Source organism: Salmo trutta, chromosome 32, assembly GCF_901001165.1.
Source record: "Salmo trutta chromosome 32, fSalTru1.1, whole genome shotgun sequence".
In the NCBI taxonomy this organism is placed as follows: Eukaryota; Metazoa; Chordata; class Actinopteri; order Salmoniformes; family Salmonidae; genus Salmo; species Salmo trutta.
The window spans coordinates 12957509-12967961 of NC_042988.1; positions in this window are offsets into that span (position 1 = coordinate 12957509).

Genomic DNA, 10453 nt, shown 5'->3' on the forward strand with positions numbered 1-10453 from the left:
TATACTGAAGGATAGAGATATGTGAGCAGATAAGCGGGAAAGAACAGGAATGTATAAATAATGCAGAACAAAAGAAAAAGGGAAAGAACCCAATCTAAAATTCAGACGTCTATGTCTGGTTGTCAGGTGGCCATTGAAAACTACTAATGCGTCTTAGAAAATCGCCACCGGTCTCGTGCACAGTATTTAAGTAAAAATGTAGTTTTACTTTTTACTTTTACTCAACAGTACTTTTTCCACCACTGTATTTAAGTACATTTTAAACCAGATACTTTTAGACTTTTACTCAAGTAGTATTTTACTGGGTGACTTTCACTTTTACTTGAGTAATTTTCTATTAAGTTTATCTTTACTTTTACTCAAGTATGACAATTTAGTACTTTTCCCACCACTGCACAGCACAGCACGGCACAGCACAGCACAGGACAGCACAGACAAAGGATTTGTTTAAGGTTACCATACCAAACCTAATTTGTGTTGCCACAAACAGAGCGGTGAAAAAAGAGACTTATTGAGAATTGGACATTCCAGGGGGCCTGTGAAGTCATTAAGGACCGGCGACTATGGGTTACATAACCCTGTAATGTTGCTGCCTGCCTCCTCAAATTGTTACCTTAAGTCTGGGCTGGGTGCGATCCAAAACCTTGACCCCCAACGCTATCACCCTGCATAAAACCGGGGTCAGAGTCCAGACAGGCCACGTTAGGGAGGGGGTTCTACTCGGCCCCTGAGACCTAATGAAAACATACCATTGAATTAGCCTGCCAGCCTGCAGTTCAACTCACATAAATTTGAGATGTTCAGCCGTGACCTGGGGACCGTGAGCACTTTCAGAGGGACTGGAACCAATCTGCTGGTTCCTGCTGTCGGTAAAAAAAAAGAAGAAGCTTTGTGTGTAAGTTTTACATCGGTGCCGATAGATAAAGTGTCAAAGTTATGTGCCTGATGTTCTTCAATTGGCGTTTGAATGGTTCTGTATATCAGGGAAAATCTGAACTCTTAGCTATGTACGTAAGCTAAATGGTTCCATTCAGAAAAAGAGTAGCATAAAATTGTGTGCAAGTCTTACATGGCCATACGGTAAGCACACGTGAAAAAGAAACAAACAAGCACAGAAGTGTGGCTGGGCACGTTGTCTCAGTCACAACATTGCAAATCCAATGACATCCAATAGCACTGAGAGACCAGCTAGTGACACAGACAAACATGTCAAGGCAAAGGGCCCTCTAAGTGAATCTTTCCTCACAAGACTGATCATGTGACACACAATCCTTCCTCACATGAGGTGCCTGCCATCATCCGTGTGGAGGGAGAAAGGGATGAGTGTAAGGTACCGGAGGAATTGGGAACTTAAGGACTAGAAGAAAGATCAGGAGGAATGTACGCTGCCAAGCACCCTTAGTTACAACTGCCTTTAAGTTAGTGAAACAGATCTTTTGTCCAAGTAATCAATATGGTTATTTCTCTTCTCTTCTCTTTCTTAGTGCCACTAGGGTCTGTTAATGGGGAAATGTGTTATATAAGTGTTTTTCTCCCTAGGCCTAGACCCTGTCACATGCTGGTAGATAGGCATCTGCTGCTGTTCCTTTATGAGGCTCCTCAGAAACCATTGTAGAGTAGTTAAGTGGAGATCTGCTTTGATAAACTACTGTGACTTTCGTTTTCTGTCTGAGGGAAGGAGCACCATGACCCTTTCTCTCTGTTTTGGTTGTTGTTCTACAGAGAGGGAGTTAGCGTGGCTGAGACAGCATGTCATGGACAGGCACCAGCAGGCAGGCAGGCAGTCTGAGGAGGGTGTGCCGTCTCCACACACGCCAAGTGTGGTATCAACGGTGAGAGGCATCGCATTTCAAAGCCCTATCTGACACGCACTGAACACGTCTCTACACTCTTAGAAAAAAAAGGGTTCCAAAAGAGTTCTTCGGCTGTCCCCACAGGATAGAGCCCTTTTTGGTTCCAATTAGAGCCCTTTTTGCTTCCAGGTAGAACCCTTTTGGGTTCCAGGTAGAACCATCTGTGGAAAGGGTTCTACATGGATCCTAAAAGGGTTTTTACCTGGAAACAAAAGGGGACAGCTGAAAAACCCTTGTAGGTTCCTGATAGCACTTTTTTTTAAAGTGTAGAACTGACAGAGTGACGATGGAGTTTCTGGCACACTTCCGTTTTTAAGTCTTTTTTCAGTTGTTACAGACAGAAGACATTGAGCTAGTGATGACTTGAGGCAACCAACCATAGGGCTGTTGGTTGAAATGAACATGGGGGGCTTTCTTGACTAGTTATAGAGTGAATATAATGTTCACAAAGACAGAGTCCTTGATTTACCCCTATGAGGAAATTTACCATGTTAAAAGGGGTGAAAGATTTCAGTTGCAGACTTAAACCATGTTCAATCCCCATGGAGGATGATTGCTGGTTGTCTACCTGCTGTGTTTATGGTTCTTAGATATAAACTGTTGCTTACGCACTATGAGATCTTCTGTAATGAACGGGTGATGCCCCAAAAGGTTACTTTAGTTAATCTCTGCTTAAATCCATCTTGGATGAATGAGATGCATTGCCTGTCATTGCTTGTTTACAGTATAATACCGTACCTGCACATTCAGTGCCTTCAGAAAGTATTAACACCCCTTGACTTTTTCCACATTTTATTGTGTTACAAAGTGTGATTAAAATTGATTTAATTGTCATCTACACAAAATGTTAAAGTGAAAGAAGAATTCCATATATTTTTTGTTCTTAATAGAAATTTTAAACACTAATATCTTGATTGGTGGCGATTACAGCTGTGAGTCTTTCTGGGTCAGTCTCGAAGAGCTTTGCACACCTGGATTATACAATATTTGCCCATTATTCTTTTTTAAATTCTTCAAGCTCTGTCAAGTTGGTTGTTGATCATTGCTAGACAGCCATTTTCAAGTCTTGCCACAGATTTTCAAGATGATTTAAGTCAAAATTGTAACTAGGCCACTCCGGAAAATTCAATGTCATCTTGGTAAGCAACTCCAATGAATATTTGGCCTTGTGTTTTAGATAATTGTCCTGCTGAATGGTGAATTTGTCTCCCAGTGTCTGTTAGAATCAGACTGAATCAAGTTTTCCTCTAGGATTTTGCCTGTGCTTAGCGTTTCTTTTTATCCTAAAAACTCCCTAATCCTTGTCGATGACAAGCATACCCATAACATGATGCAGCCACCACAATGGGTGAAAATATGAAGAGTGGTACTCAATGATGTGTTGTATTAGATTTGCCCCAAGCATAACGCTTTGTGTTCAGGACAAAGAGTTACTACAATGTTGTTGATCCATTCTCAGTTATCTCCTATCACAGCCATTAAAATCCCAATTGGCCTCATGGTGAAATCCCTGAGGGGTTTCCTTCCTTTCCGGCAACTGAGTTAGGAAGGACGACTATATCTTTGTAGTGACTGGGTGTATTGATACACCATCCAAAGTCTAATTAATAACTGCACCATGCTCAAATGGATATTCAATGTCATTTTTTTACCCATCTACTAATACTATAGGTGCCCTTCTTTGCGAACCATTGGAAAACCTCCCTGGTCTTTGTGGTTGAATCTGTGCTTGTATTTCACTACTTGACTGAGGGACCTTACATATAATTATAGGTGTGGGTTACAGAGCTGAGGTATTTATAAAAAAAATCATGTTAAACACTATTCTTTCACACAGAGTAAGTGTAGATTGAGTGTAGAGTGTAGTGTGTTGATCAGTGACACTACATCTCAATTTAATCAATTTTAAATTCAGGCTGGAACACAACAAAATGTGGAAAAAGTCAAGGAGTGTGAATACTTTCTGAAGGCACTGTATGTCCCTCTGGCCTCTCAGTATTTGGGAACCAAAGCCATCTGTCATCCAGGGGTTTGAAACCCTTGGCAGATGGGACTAGAACCAATATCTAAAGGTTGTTAGCCTTGTAAGGTTTGTCGTTTGGTACCTAAAGTCCTGTAAAAGTGCAGAATGATTGGGCCAGTTGACAGTAGGCCATCTTGGATGATATCGTTGCAGAGTCACTATGGTGACACTGGAGTGATGAGGTAATAAGGGTGGGCCCAGGTCACACACTGTTGCTGTCTCCTCTGTGTTTGTTCTGACCTTAGTGGAAAGATGCCTTGAAGGAGCAGGAAGGTCTCACACCACAAAAAATCTAATGTTTTATTTTACCTTTATTTAACTGGGCAAGTCAGTTAAGAACAAATTCTTATTTTCAATGATGGCCTAGGAACAGTGGGTTAATTGCCTTGTTCAGGGGCAGAGTGACAGATTTTTACATTGTCAGCTTGGGGATTTGATCTTGCAACATTTCAGTTACTAGTCCAATGCTCTAACCACTAGGCTACCTGCCGCCCCACATAGGGCTAATAGCTTTTGTTGATTTAGATCCTTACCACACACACCTCTCATGTCTAGCCCCCCAGCCCCTCTTTCTCCAACTAGTGGTATTTGTGGCACATCTATTGTGGCTAACAAAAGGAACAAGTGTCCCCTCCATCGGGCTGGCGGGGAGCCGTTGTACTGTCCTAATCACTCGCCGGCCACACAATGGTGCTGTGCGTCACTCGCCACAACAGAGCTTGCTGACGTACCGTGGTGACGTTCAAGTGATAGAAAATGCACAAAAATACTGACTCCAAATAACGTTGGATGCTTAGGGTAGAGAATAAAACAACAAAGGGAAAGAGCAAATTAAAGAGGAGAATGTTAAAGTGATATCGTTCACTCATTGGTAATCAGAGGAACAAAGAGCAGTCAGGCCCAAAAGTAATGGGGTTTCATCAATGTGTATTTACCAGAAGAGGTTGGTAGGAGGAGCTATAGGAGGATGGGCTCAGTGTAATGGCTGGGATTGATTAAATGGACGGAGTCAAACATGTGGTTTCCATATGTTTGATCTATTTGATACCGTTCCATTATACCATTCCAGCCCTTACAATGAGCCTGTCCTCCTATAGCTCCCACCAGCCCCCACTGGTATTTACTCATGTTAGATTGGCTTTGACGTCACTTCTTCATGGAGACAAACATACAGTATAAGCTATAGGAACTTAGAATTGGTGATGACAAGGGGTAGGGTAGCTAAATTGAGATTGAGATAAAGCTGTCAAAGTGAGACCCCTGATAGGATTATTTACCACTATCTGAGGAGGTGACTGATACTGAGAAATATTGACTAGCCTGTTTAACACCAAATGACTCTTGACATGCAGACCATCAACTTTATCCTAAATCTCTTTCATGCCTAATCATCTTGTTTTGGATGATAACAGTCAAACCATTGTTGTTGCATTTTGATCAGTGAGGCTGAACAAGAATGGGGTCAATCACCTATAGTGCAAACTCCTCCTTCTTTTACTGCTGCAGCTTTTCCAACTCTAAGGATGAAACGTGATGAGACGTTTCCTGATGAACTGTGTGACTTTGGTCAGTCATACAGGAAGAGGGGGGTCACCCAGGTGCCTAGTTTTAAGTAGTTATCAGTGTGAAAAATACACTTCCCATACAATTTTCACATGCTTCGTGAACAACAGGTGTAGACTAACAGTGAAAGGCTTACTGACGGATCTTTTTCCAACAAGGCAGAGTTAAAGATAAGATACAAAATAGAAATAATTATACAAGGAATAAATACACAGTAAATAACAATAACAAGTAAAAATCACATGGCTATATACAGGGAGTACCAATACTGAGTTGATGTGCAGGGACACAAGGTAATTAAAGTAGCTATGTACATATAGTATGAGTAAAGTGACTAGGCAGCAGGATAGATAATAGACAATAATAGCTTATGTGGTGAGTGTGAAAGTGTGTGTGTGTGTGTGTGTGTGTGTGTGTGTGTGTGTGTGTGTGTGTGTGTGTGTGTGTGGCGTCAGTATGCATGTGTACACGTGTTATGTGTGTGTGTGTGTGTATGTGTGTGTTGGGGTGTTAGTGTAAGTATGTGTTAGTGTGTGGGTAGTGTCCGGTGTGTGTGTATAGAGTCACTCCAACAAAGTTAGTGCAAAAATGGGTAATCCGGGTAGCTATTTCATTAGCTATTTAGCAGTCTTGTTAACAGTGTTATGGCTTGTGGGTAGAAGCTGTTCAGGGTCCTGTTGGTTCCAGACTTGGGGCACTGGTACCGCTTACCGTGTGGTAGCAGAGACAGTCTATGGCTTGGGTGGCTGGAGTCTTTGCCAATTTTTTGGGCCTTCCCCTGACACCGCCTGTTGTATAGTTTTTGGATGGCAGGGAGCTCATATCCCTCTGTAGCTCCTTGCGGCCGGGTGCCTTGCAGTTGCCTTACCATGCAGCCAGTCAATAGGCTCTCAATGGTGCAGCTGTAGAACATTTTGAGGATCTAAGGACGTAGTCTCCTGAGGGGGAAGAGGCACTGTCGTGCTCTCTTCACAACTGTGTGGGTGTGTGTGGACCATGTTAATGATGTGGACACCAAGGAACTTGAAGCTCTCAACACACTCCACTACAGCCCCATCAATGTGGATGCGGCGTGCTTGCCCTTCCGTTTCCTGTAGTCCACGACCAGCTCCTTTGTCTTGGTGACTTTGAGGGAGAGGTTGTTATCAGGCACACACTGCCAGGTCTCTGACCTCCTTCCTATAGGTTGCTTCATTGTTATTGGTGATCAGTCCTTCCACCATTGTATCGTCAGCAAACTTCATGATGATGGTGTTGGATTCGTGAGCGTCCACGCAGTAGTGGGTGAACAGGGAGTAGACGAGGGGACTAAGCACACGGCTCTGAGGGCCCCGCTTGTTGATGGTCAGCGTCGTGGATGTTTTGTTGCCTACCCTCAATGCCTAGGGATGACCCGTCAGGAAGTCCAGGATCCAGTTGCAGAGGGAGGTATTCAATCCCAGGATCCTGAGCTTGGTGATGAGCTTGGAGGGGTCTATGGTGTTGAATGCTGAGCTGTAGTCAATATCCTCTTAAGGATCCGCCCCTTTTTTACAATTTTCACCTGAAATGACATACTCAAATCTAACTGCTTGTAGCTCAGGCCCTGAAGCAAGGATATGCATATTCTTGGAATGTAGGAGAACGTAGGAGAATGTTTTATTTCACCTTTATTTAACCAGGTAGGCTAGTTGAGAACAAGTTCTCATTTGCAACTGCGACCTGGTCAAGATAAAGCAAAGCAGTTCGACACATACAACAACAGAGTTACACATGGAATAAACAAACATACAATCAATAATACAGTAGAAAAATCTATATACAGCATGTGCGAATGAGGTAGGATAAGACAGGTAAGGCAATAAATAGGCCATTATGGCAAAGTAATTACAATATAGCAATTAAACACTGGAATGGTAGGATGTGCAGAAGATGAATGTGCAAGTTGAGATACTGGGGTGCGAAGGGGCAAGATAAATAAATAAATACAGTATGGTGATGAGGTAGATTGGATGGGCTATTTACAGATGAGCTATGTACAGGTGCAGTGATCTGTGAGCTGCTCTGACAGCTGGTGCTTAAAGCTAGTGAGGGAGGTTAGAGTCTCCAGCTTCAGAGATTTTTGCAGTTCGTTCCAGTCATTGGCAGCAGAGAACTGGAAGGAGAGGCGGCCAAAGGAAGAATTGGCTTTGGGGGTGACCAGAGAGATATACCTGCTGGAGCGGGTGCTACGGGTGGGTGCTGCTATGTTGACCAGTGATCTGAGATAAGGCGGGGCTTTACCTAGCAGAGACTTGTAGACGACCTGGAGCCAGTGGGTCTGGCGACGAGTATGAAGCGAGGGCCAGCCAACGAGATCATACAGGGCGCAGTGGTGGGTAGTATATGAGGCTTTGGTGACAAAACGGATGGCACTGTGATAGACTGCATCCAATTTGTTGAGTAGAGTGTTGGAGGTTATTTTGTAAATGACATCGCCGAAGTCGAGGGTCGGTAGGATGGTCAGTTTTACGAGGGTATGTTTGGCAGCATGAGTGAAGGATGCTTTGATGCGAAATAGGAAGATTTAATTTTGGATTGGAGATGTTTAATGTGAGTCTAGAAGGAGAGTTTACAGTCGAACCAGACACCTAGGTATTTGTAATATGTCCACATATTCTAAGTCAGAACCGTCCAGAGTAGTGATGCTGGACGGGCGGGCAGGTGCGGGCAGCGATCGGTTGAAGAGCATGCATTTAGTTTTACTTGCATTTAAGAGCAGTTGGAGGCCACGGAAGGAGAGTTGTATGGCATTGAAGCTCATCTGGAGGTTAGTTAACACAGTGTCCAACAAAGGGCCAGAGGTATACAGAATGGTGTTGTCTGTGTAGAGGTGGATCAAAGAATCACCAGCAGCGAGAGCAACATCATTGATGGATACAGAGAAGAGAGACGGCCCGAGAATTGAACCCTGTGGCACCCCCATAGAGACTGCCAGAGGTCCGGACAACAGGCCCTCCAATTTGACACACTGAACTCTATCGGAGAAGTAGTTGGTGAACCAAGCGAGGCAATCATTTGAGAAACCAAGGCTATTGAGTCTGCCAATAAGAATGTTGTGATTGACAGAGTCGAAAGCCTTAGCCAGGTTGATGAATACAGCTGCACAGTAATGTCTCTTATCGATGGCGGTTATGATATCGTTTAGGACCTTGAGCGTGGCTGAGGTGCACCCATGACCAGTTCTGAAACCGGATTGCATAGCAGAGAAGGTACGGTGAGATTCGAAATGGTCAGTGATCTGTTTGTTAACTTGGCTTTTGAAGACCTTAGAAAGGCAGGGTAGAATAGATACAGGTCTGTAGCAGTTTGGGTCTAGAGTGTCACCCCCTTTGAAGAGGGGTATGACCGCGGCAGCTTTCCAATCTATGGGAATCTCAGACGATACGAAAGAGAGGTTGAAAAGGCTAGTACATTTACATTTTAGTCATTTAGCAGACGCTCTTATCCAGAGCAACTTACAGTAGTGAATACATACATTTCATTTCATGCATTTTTTTGTTTGTACTGGCCCCCCGTGGGAATTGAACCCACAACCCTGGCATTGCACACACCATGCTGGCGTTGCAAACACCATGCTCTACCAACTGAGCCACAGGGATAGGGGTTGCAATAATTTCGGCAGATCATTTTAGAAAGATAGGGTCCAGATTGTCTTGCCTGCCTGATTTGTAGGGGTCCAGATTTTGCAGCTCTTTCAGAACATCAGCTATCTGGATTTGGGTGAAGGAGAAGTGGGGGAGGTTTGGACGAGTTGCTGTGGGGAGCGCAGGGCTGTTGACCGGGGTAGGGGTAGCCAGGTGGAAAGCATGGCCAGCCGTAGAAAATGCTTATTGAAATTCTCAATTATTGTGGATTTATCGGTAGTGACAGTGTTTCTTAGTCTCAGTGCAGTGGGCAGCTGGGAGGAGGTGCTCTTATTCTCCATGACCTTTTTCAGTTTGTACTACAGGATGCAAATTTCTGTTTGGAAAAGCTAGCCTTAGCTTTCCTAACTGCCTGTGTATATTGGTTCCTAACTTCCCTAAAAAGTTGCATATCATGGGGGCTATTTGATGCTAATGCAGAACGCCACAGGATGTTTTTGTGCTGGTCAAGGGCAGACAGGTCTGGAGTGAACCAAGGGCTATATCTATTCCTAGTTCTACATTTTTTGAATGGAGCATGCTTATTTAAGATGGTGAGGAAGGCACTTTTAAAGAATAACCTGGCATCCTCTACTGACGGGATGAGGTCAATGTTATTCCAGGATACCCCGGCCAGGTCAATTAGAAAGGCCTGTTCGCAGAAGTGGTTTAGGGAGTGTTTGACAGTAATGAGGGGTGGTCGTTTGACCGCAGACCCATTATGGATGCAGGCAATGAGGCAGTGATCGCTGAGATCTTGGTAGAAAACAGCAGAGGTGTATTTGGAGGGCAAGTTAGTTAGGATGATATCTATGAGGATGCCCGTGTTTATGGATTTGGGATTGTACCTGGTGGGTTCATTGATAATTTGTGTGAGATTGAGGGCATCAAGCTTAGATTGTAGGATGGCCGGGGTGTTAAGCATTTCCCAGTTTAGGTCACCTAGCAGCACGAGCTCAGAAGATAGATGGAGGGCAATCAATTCACATATGGTGTCCAGGGCACAGCTGGGGGCAGAGGGTGGTCTATAGCAAGCAGCAACGGTGAGAGACTTGTTTCTGGAAAGGTGAATTTTTAGAAGTGGAAGCTCGAATTGTTTTGGTACAGACCTGGATAGTAAGATAGAACTCTGCAGGATATCTCTGCAGTAGATTGCAACACTGCCCCCTTTGGCAGTTCTATCTTGGTGGAAAATGTTATAGTTAGGGATGGAAATTTCAGGGTTTTTGGTGGTTTTCCTAAGCCATGACTCAGACACGGCTAAGACATCCGGGTTGGCAGTGTGTGCTAAAGCAGTGAATAAAGTAAAGTGAGTAGGGAGTAGGGAGTAGGCTTCTAATGTTAACATGCATGAAACCAAGGCTTTTTCG